This window comes from Pteropus alecto, unplaced genomic scaffold, assembly GCF_000325575.1.
Source record: "Pteropus alecto unplaced genomic scaffold, ASM32557v1 scaffold74, whole genome shotgun sequence".
NCBI classification, from domain to species: Eukaryota; Metazoa; Chordata; class Mammalia; order Chiroptera; family Pteropodidae; genus Pteropus; species Pteropus alecto.
In genome coordinates, this window is record NW_006436291.1 from 6058626 (window position 1) to 6068627 (window position 10002).

Below are 10002 nucleotides of genomic sequence, written 5' to 3' on the forward strand. Positions count from 1 at the left end.
CGCTCTACCATGTGACACAGGTGCGGGAACGGGGGAGGACACTGAGATCTTGACTCTGCTGACTTCCCTGCTAGGCTCCTTCCACCTGACTCATCGCCTGGATTAACGTGCAAACAGGTTCACGTTCATTCGTATTCTCCCCACTTGCCACGCTGCTCCCTCCCCTCCTCCCCCACCTTCCTCACCTGATAAACACCTCAGCTCAAGGGTGACTTGTATTCGGAATTCTTTGTTCAACACCCCAGCTCTGGGGTCGGGGGAGAACTCACCGCTCTCTCCTTGTCCTGGAGAGACACCCGTCACATCTCTGGTTTTGCTTCGTTCACAGTACCTGCGGCTCTCCTGTCGGGAGAAAGGACAGAGGAATGCCTCTGCTTTGCCACATGTGGAATGTGCCCCAGAACTGGCCCCCACCCCCCGCCTGACCGTGAGCATCCACGCTGCTCACAGGCCTGACAGCACACGAGCTCACCTGCACCTGTTGGCCGCGGAGGGGCTCCTCTCCAAGCCTCTTCCTCCACGCGTAGAATGAGGGTGGGAGCGCCAGGTGGGTTGAAAGGCCTCTTCCAGACAGTGAGTCTCCGGAGAGGACTGTCTCCGGGAGCCGACTTTGGACTTCTCCACCAGAACTCCCTCTCCCCAGGTGCCGTGTTCCGTGCTCGGTGAGCGGGCTCCCTGCCTGACAGTATCCTCTCTCCAGAGGACACTCTGCGAACATCCGACACGTGCCCATGTGCCCGGGGCCGGATCACACCACCCGGGGAGCTGGGCATGGGCCGCCAGTCAGAGGAAATGTCACCCGAGGAAGCGACACAACAAACTCTCATAGCTTTTCTCTGTGGTTCAACATTACGCTGTGATTCATCCGCCTGATAAACATCTCAGTTCAAGGGCGCTTATTACGTGCAGCTTCGTTCACTCGTTTTAGCTGCTGGCTGTAGTCCGGCCGCATGAATGTTCTCGTCGACCCATGCTCCCATCAAACGACTCATAGTAGACTCGTAGGCACATTCCGCTGTCCCCTATTTCAAACGAGGTTTCAGTGAATGACCGTCCTCGAGCGTGCCCACGTGCGGAGGTGTGCAGAGCCTCTGTGGGGAGCCAGGGCAGGAGCACAGGACTGCGGGTTCGCTCTAGGTCAGCTTTATTAAATAATTTTGTTTCTCAAACTTATTGCAACTTAAACTTCGTTCAGCCATGCTGCACATATTAAAAAGAAAAAAGAAAACTTGTGCCAAACTGATGGATGGTTTCTAATTCTTTCATTTTTTGTTTCATTATATATTTTGAGACTATATGACTGGACACATGCCAACTTAGAATTGCTATTTCTTCTCAGGAAACTTTTTCTTTTGCCATTATGAATTGATCTTCTGTATCCTTAATGCTTTTTTTGTCCTAAAGTTAATTTTGTTTAAAACTAATATAGCTACTCCAACTCTCTTTTTATGAGTATTTCTCTGATATATATATATATTTTTCTTATTCTCTTATTTTCATCTTTTTTCATAACCTTATATTTTATTTGCCACTGAAGATTCCTTAAAGTTAAAACAAAGTTTTAGAAATCTCATTAAATCATTCTACTCGGCCACAATACTCAGCCGATACAGAGGAAAAACCTTACATATTCTTTTTTGTTTAGCTTATGTAAGCAGTTTGGCTATACGATGCTTTCCTAAAGTAATTTTTCTATACACAGGGGAAAAAAGCTTTATAAAAAAGTCCATCTTTCTAAAATGGAGGTGACTGAAAAAGTACCCTATAAGAGATAAAGAGAAATATGGGAACAATTAAGCCTTAATTACTATGGGTACAAAAACTCCACAATTAAAGAACATTTAAATAGAAAAATTATAGAACTAGGAATAAATGCCTATAACAGAAGCATCTTTTCTACTTTGCTAATATTTGTGAGATTAAAAAATCTAAATCAAGATTTCTATAATTTCAGATTTATGTTTACTTAAAAAATCAATTGTGTTTAGTTACTGTATATTACAATATACACATTCAGAATTATGAAAACAGAATTAATGAAAAGATTCAAATTCCTCAATAGTTTGAAGATTTAAGTAATTTATCTTTAAATCAACCATTTTTAGAAAAACGTAATGTTTGTTTTTCAGATCAGTGTGTTGACTCACCTTCTTCTTTTTTTTTGATAAAAGATTAAAAAAACCAAAAGAGTAAGTATTATATTCACACCAACTACAAAATAAAGTTCCAATTTAACCAACGTGCAACAATTTAAAAAACACATGATTCTGAGATCTTATAGAAAATAGACTAGAAAAGCATAGTAAGAATTATAACTATATCATAGAAAATATATTTTCTATTGAGTAAATGAATGCTTAAAACTATAGGCATTTAAAGTTTAAAATGTAAAAGTAGTAAACATTTTTACTTTTTTAATGTACCTCTTTTCTATATCTTAGGAAAGCAGCAGTGTCAACATCCCTTAAAAACCAAAAACAAACAAATCAGCACTGCAGCATATACATGGAAAAGAAGGTCTTGTCTTCTATATATATTTTTAACTTTTAGTTGCATTCATATTTTCTATTCTTATTTAAAACATACAATTCTAAAAGCTCTTATACAAATGGAAAAATATGAGGTAAATGTCCCAAAGTTATATGGAAACACTTAATATTACTTAGATATTCCCCACGCCTAGGACAATGCTTAAATAAGTCCTCCACGAATGGTGATGATTGTAAAGAAACACAGTGGAACCATGCAATGAAAGCAGGTATCATCATTCTCCAAAAATGGTCATGATGTTCTTCAGTATTATTACAAAACAATCATGGCTTCTTTTGCTGTAGAAAATGTTTTGCCAGCGATATAGCTCCATTACAAATTATATGAGGCACTAAGCTACAGAAAACGCATCAGCAATCCATTCAAAATTGCCAAGGTGCAGCTCATGTGGAAATAACGTATAATCAGTCTCTATTTCTGCTGCCTCTGATCCGTTCCTGCGGTACCATTCTTCCATCTGGGCTCATTTTGTTATAGCCTGAAGAACTCCCATTAGCATTTCTTGAATTCTCTCAGCTTTTTCTTTGTCTGAAAACATCCTTCTCCCCTTTATGTTTGAAGGATTTTTCACTGAATGTAAAATTACAGATGGCTAGTTTTTTTCCCCCCAACACCGTAAAGATGTCATTCCATTGCCTTGTAGCTTTCCTATTTAGTGCTGAAAAGTTATTGTTGTTATTTTTCCTTCTTTGAAGGTAATGGGTCTTTTTTCTCTAGCTGCTTTTAATATTTTCTCTTTGTCTTCATTTTTTAGCAGTTTTACCATAATGTGCTTAAATAAGTTTTTCTTTGTATTTATTCCGTTTGGAGTTTGTCGAGCTTCTTGGACATATAGTTTAACGTCTTACATCAATTTTGGACTCGTCTCAGAAATCGTCTCTAGAAATTGCTTCTACCTCATTTCCTCTTCATCTTCTTGGATTCTAATTACATGTATATTAGAGCATATCTCTCATGCTCTGTTTTTTTATCATTTATTATTTTATTTATTATTACATTGAGTATAAGTGTATTATAATTTCTATTGGTAATATCCTAGATATTTAGAAATTAACCAACATATTCCTAAACAACCTATGGGTTGGAGAATAAATGACAAGAAAAGTTAGTAAATATTTTGAATATGAAGATTAGAACTATCGTAATTGTGGGATTTAACTAAAGCAGTGTTTATGGGGAAATTTGTAGCATTAAATACTTATAATAGAAAAAATAAATATTTAAAATCCATAATCTAAGGTTCTACCTTAAGGACCTAGCGGGAAAAAGTAAACCCAAAGTAAGTCTGAGGAAGAAAACAAAGTTAAAAAGAGAAATCAATACAACAGAAAACAGACTAGCAATAGCAAAAATCACTGAAACATAAGATGGTCTTTTAAAAAACTTAAACTGATCAGAAAGAAAAGAGAGAAGACCAAATTTTCAACATCAGAAAGTAATGGTTGGACATCACTATAGATGTCCTACTAAGGGACTACTAAGGGAATTTTAAAACAACTTTATGCCAATATATTAAAAATATAGATGGAATGAATATGTTCCTTGAAAGACAAAAATTACCAAAAGAGAGTCAAGAAGAAATAGAAAATCTGACTGGGTCAGTATCTATTAAACAAATTAAACTCATAATTTAAAATCTTTCCACTAAGGAACTTCCAACTGCAGCTGTCTTCACTAATGATTGTTTTTAACAGTTTAGGAAGAAATAATGCCAACTCTATACAAACATTTTTTAAAAATAGAGTGGAGGAAACACTGCCAGCTCAATTGATAAAGGCTAGATCACTCTGATGCTAAAGAAGAAACAAACATATAAGAATACTACAGACCAATATCTTTTATGAATCTGTCAGACACAAGTCTTTGACAAATACTAGCAAATCAAATCCAGCGATATCTGAAAAAAGGACAGTACATGATGACTAAATGTAGTTTATCCGAAGGAGCAAGTTTAGTTTAACATTTGGAAATCAATCAATGTAATTTACCATATTAACAAACTGAAAAAATAAAACAATATGATTATCTCGATAAATGTTCAAAAATCATTTGTGAAAATTCATCATCTATTTGTGATTAAAAAAAAAACAAAAAACTTGCAGCAAACTAGGACTAGAGGGGAATTTCCTTAACCTGAAAAATTCTTTTTACGTATCCAGTTAACATCAGTCTGAAGGGTGAAGAACCGAATGCCTTCCCTCTGAGACTGGAAACAATGCAAGATCGGCTGTTCTCATCCCATTTATTTAACATCAGACCAGTGGCCCTCACCAGTGCAATAGGCAAGGAAAAAAGCCCTAAATATTAGAAATAAAATTATCTTTATCAATGATACAATCATGTTTATTAAAAGTCCACTATATCGTATCTATTACTATAATTCATAGAATAGTCACAGAACACAAGGTCAGCATTTTTAAAAAGTCAATTCTATTTCTGTGTACTAGCAGCAAAGCAGTATTCTATACACGAGCGACGAATAGCTGAAAATTAAAAAATTTAAGTACCATTTATATGGTATTAGCCTCAAAAAATACAAAATACTCTAGGATAAGCTTATGAAAATCCATGCATGACCTGCACACTAAAAACTATAAAACATCACTGAGGCAAATTACATAACCTAAATAAGTGGAGAAATATACTACGTTTATGGATCTGATAACTCAAGGTGGTTAAAATGTCAGTTCTCCAAAAGTTAATCTTTAGATGCGCCATAATCCCAACCAAAATCTGAGCAGCATTTTTGTAGAAATTACAAATATAGACCAATATCAATTAAAGAAATTTAGTTTGTAATTAAAAGTATTTTCACAAAGAGAACTCTAGTCCCAGATATCTTTACTGATGATGTTTTTAAATATTTAAAGAATTTCAATTCACTTGGAAAAGTAAAGTACCTAGAATAGCCAAAACAATTTTGATCATGCCTCACTATAAAGCTACAATAATCAAGTATCAAGACACTGTGATATTGACATAAGCATGGCTACACAGATAAATAAAAGAGATTCCAGAAATGTGTGTGTGTGTGTGTGTGTGTGTGTGTGTGTGTGATCAATTGAAATTTCACAAAATTTCCAATGGGGAAAGGAGAGTCTTTTCAATACATTGTGCTGGGAAACTGGGTAACTACATGCATGGCGGGGGGGCTAGATATAAATGGAGAAAATGAACTTTGACTTTTAGTTCATGCCACGCACAAAGATTATTTTTGAAAAAAGTCATTGACCTAGATTTAAAGTAAATATTATACATAAAATACACTTCTACAGAAAACATAAGATAAAATATTCACCACCTTGAAGTAGGTTAAAGATTCTTAAACAGAACACACAGAAAAGCACAAACCATTAAAAAAATAGATGACGTGGAATTCATCAAAATGAAAAACTCTTTTTCTAAAGACATCTTTAAGAAAATAAAGCAGGACACGCACGGAGAGAAAAATTTTGCACTTAATGTTTCTGACAAAGTTCTAAGTGGAGAAATATACTATGTTTATGGATCAGATAACTCAAGGTTCTTGTATCCAGAACACTTATAAATTAATAATAAAACACACCCCCAAATATTAAAAAAATGGGCATAAGATTAAAAGAGATGTTTCATAAGAAAAGATACACGAATGGCTAATGCGCCATGAAAAGATGATCGACAGCATTTGTTATCGGGGAAACAAAAATTCAGCCACACACTGAAAGACCACTTTACACTGTTAGGATGTGAAAAGCAGAAGCCCGCCAGTGTCAAGTGTGGCCGAGGATACGGAGCAGCTTGCACGTTCACGCATTGCAGGTGGGATTGTAAAATGATATATCCACTTTGGGACACGATCTAGCAGTTTCGTAAAAAAGTTAAAAATATACTTATCCTGTGACCCCACCGTTCTACTCTTAAGAATTTACCCAAAAGAAAGGAAAGCCTATGTCTGTCCACACAGAGATTTTTACGCAACGGTCTTAGCAACTTTATTTATAACAGCCCCAAAGAAACATTGCAAATGTCCATCAACAGGTAGATGGATAAGCAAGTTGTGATATAGTCATTCAATGGACTATTATCAAGGAGTAAAAAGGAATTAACTACTAATAAACAGCAACATGGATGAATCTCAAAATCATTATGAAAGAAGTCGGAGAGTACAAGTATATGATTCTCTATATGAAACTCTAGAAAAAACAAACTGAATCTAGAGTGACGGAAAAGCACATCCGTCGTTGGCCAGGGCTGGGTTTGGGAATGAAATTGACTGAAAAGAATCACAAGGAACCTTTCTGAGGATGAAGTTTCTATATATTGATTGTGGTGGCAGTTATGTGGGTAGATACACATTTGTCAAAAATCATAGAACTTTGCACTTAAAGTGGATGCATTTGTTGCACGCAAATTATACCTCAGTAAAATTGATTTTAAAATATGCAGTATGAATCCCATGCTATTAAAAATAAATTAGTTCAATTTTACCAATGAAATACTGAGGCGCAGAGAGGTCGCCGAAATGCGCAAGGTCACGGAGCTAATGAGTGAAAAAGTTGGGACCAATAGCAACACTTGTCTCTCTTTCAAGCCTGGAGTGTTAGTCTGTAAGTTTTTATTGCCTGCTTATATAACTGCCCTCTCGAAATAATAATACGCCAATTCTTTATAGCTCTGGAGTAATTTTTAATTTTTCCAGTTTCTTTTGCACTGATACTCATAGGATTCCCAGAATAGCTGAGTGAGATGTAGGTCTTATTGTATATAGGTTTTATAGGGAAGGTTTCATTGTACCCCACTTAAACCTTCTCTTATACATATGAAAACTATAAAGGCCACAGAGCCAAGGCAGAACTGGACATCTGGAGCCAGAGCTCAGAGCTTCTGGCCGAAGTCTGCTGCTTTTCCTACCGGCCTTCACCTTGGCCGGTAGCTTCAGCCAGCCCCAGGCAGTGGGGCATTCTGGTCGTCTCCCTCATTCTCATTACCCCCATCTGAACAATGGGGTGAACCTGCCTTTTGCCCTCAGCCCCTTCTGATCTGGTGGTCCCCACTGTGCCTGGCACATGACACCTAAATCATCCAGGCATTGATCGATGGGCTGACACATTCCTCCAACTCCGGCTTTTGGGGGCCTTTCTCGTAGTAGGAAAATGATGCTAAGTCATAAAAGAGGGGTAGGTTTTAATTTTTAAAATAGTTCAAAAACACTATAATTACATAAATAATCTGTCTGTATTATAGAAAAAGAATCAATTACATAATCAAAGAGATTAAGAACCCCACCCCACCTTTGTCCCGAATGCAACCAGAGACATCTATTGCTAGGTCGTCACAAATACTCTGTCAAAACTCCTTCTGTGCCCTTGCACGATCTACATAGACAACAAAAGCGACACCCCACTGCAACTTGTTGTCCCTTGTGAGGGTCTGTAATGGGACAAGACACAGAGGGGAGACAGGGTGGGAGAGGTGCCGGGAGCTAGGGGGAGAGGGAGAAGACAGAAGTCAAGAAATGGCGAAAGCTGAGGTCCTGCCTCCGTCAACCACCCTGTAAGTGGAGCCTCCACCTGCCCCAAGTTGGAAATAAAATTTAAATGAGAGACGAGGGGCGGGGACAGGCAGAGAAGGGGATTTGGAAAATGGTCAAGGGAGACTTTCCTGGATTTGGCCTACTGATATTTTTACACCTAAAATCTGTTTACAAAATAGTGTTTAAAAAAAATAAATAAAAGGAAAAAGAGGCTGAAGTACCCTCATAGACGCCCATCTCTCCTTCTGCCGGGAGAAGCTGTAGGTGTGGGCTGGGACCCTGGGCTGCATGGTGTCACCGCCACAAGCTACAGTCACCACGCATCCAGACCTGGGCTCAGGGCGGCCTCTGCAGGGCTTCAGCCTCCGCTTGCTCACAGCCTCCTAGCGGTGCCAGGCACTCTGCCCGGGGAGTGTTTGCGACCACGTGAGCAAAGAAGCACAGAGAAAGCAAGGTGCCTCAGAAGCCCTGGGCAGAGCCGGATGAGGGAGTCCTCAGCCTTCGCCCCGGCCTGGGGCCGATTCCTGGGTCAGGGGCACGTTGCTTAGTTTTGTTTTGTTTTGTTTTGTTTTGTTTCTTTTTTCACCACGGTAAAGCAAACGTGTGGAAGGCAAAACAAAATTCTCGATGAGGAACTGGGTGGGCTGCAGATAAAGGGTCCGTTTAAGTCGAGTCTGGTCACACATGCATCTTAATGATTTAGCTGGTTTCTATTTGAGACTCCAAAATAACTAAGTTCCAATCATTTGGGGCGTTCAGAGCCTCCTTCTGCAAGCCAGTCAAGCAGGTCAGCTGGAGGTGGCATTTCAGAACGTAGAGAAAAACTAAATTGGCAGTTTCCCCTTCCTCAAGCAGCCCGTGTCTGCATTTGTGCAAGAAACAGTGTCTTGGGCGCCTCCCATGAACAATGAAGGAACTGCCGTGGTCCTGGCTCCCAGGCTGCACACCGTCCCGGGACGGAAAAGCACGTGAACTCCACTGACGCAGAATGGGGCGCTGAGGGGTCAGCGGAAGGCGTCTGGGGCCACGGCCAAGGGCAGCTTCCCACGTGCAGCGCAGTCGGGAGCCCAGTGCGCGGGGTGTTTACGTGGAGATGAGCCCTGAGGCGCGTGTGGATGCTTAGCGGGCGCGGAGTGGAGCGAGGAGAGATCGCTGTAGGCAGGTGCCAGCCGGTGAAAAGGCCTTGAGGCAGGGGAGGGAGGAAGGTGACAGGAACCACAGGGAGCCCAGCACAGGTCTCGGGACTGGAGCCCCCTGGCTTGTCCCTGGCTGGGTGAGGGGCTCCCATGAGATCCCCCAACAGGTCAGAGGCAGAGCCCAAATCACAGCAGCTGACAGCTCCTTGCATGCTTACCTGCCCTGGGAGACTGGGAGCTCCTGCAGCAGCCTCTGCTGTGGGCTGACTCCATCTCCTGCATGGATCCCAGAAGACAGGCGATTGTGTTGCTTTAAGGATTAGTTTAGTTCCGACTGAGGCCGTTGCCCTCCAGGTGTAGTCCCTGGATCAGCAGACTCAGCATCACCTGACAGCTAATTAGAAACGCAGAATCTCAGGCCTCACCTCTGAACCCCTGAGTGAAGACCTGCGTTTTAACTAAATCCTCGGGTGATCTGTGAATGCTTGAGAGCTTTGGGTTAGGGCCAGTCAATGCACTTTGTGTCTTCATTCCTGGGGGTTGGGCAGGGGGATTACTGCATAAGGAAAACAAAGTAGACCCACCCACCCCCAGTTTAGGGCAGTGGTTCTCAACAGGGGGTGATTTTGCTCCCCAGTGATATTTGGACCATCACAAGTTGGGAAGGGGTGCTACTGGCTTTAGTGGGTAGAGACCAGGGGTGCTGCTTGCAATGCACAGACAACCCCCACAGCAAAGAAGCTCCTGGCCCCAAGTGTCAATTAGACCATGGTTGAAAAACCCCAACTTACGATTGAGAGGGAA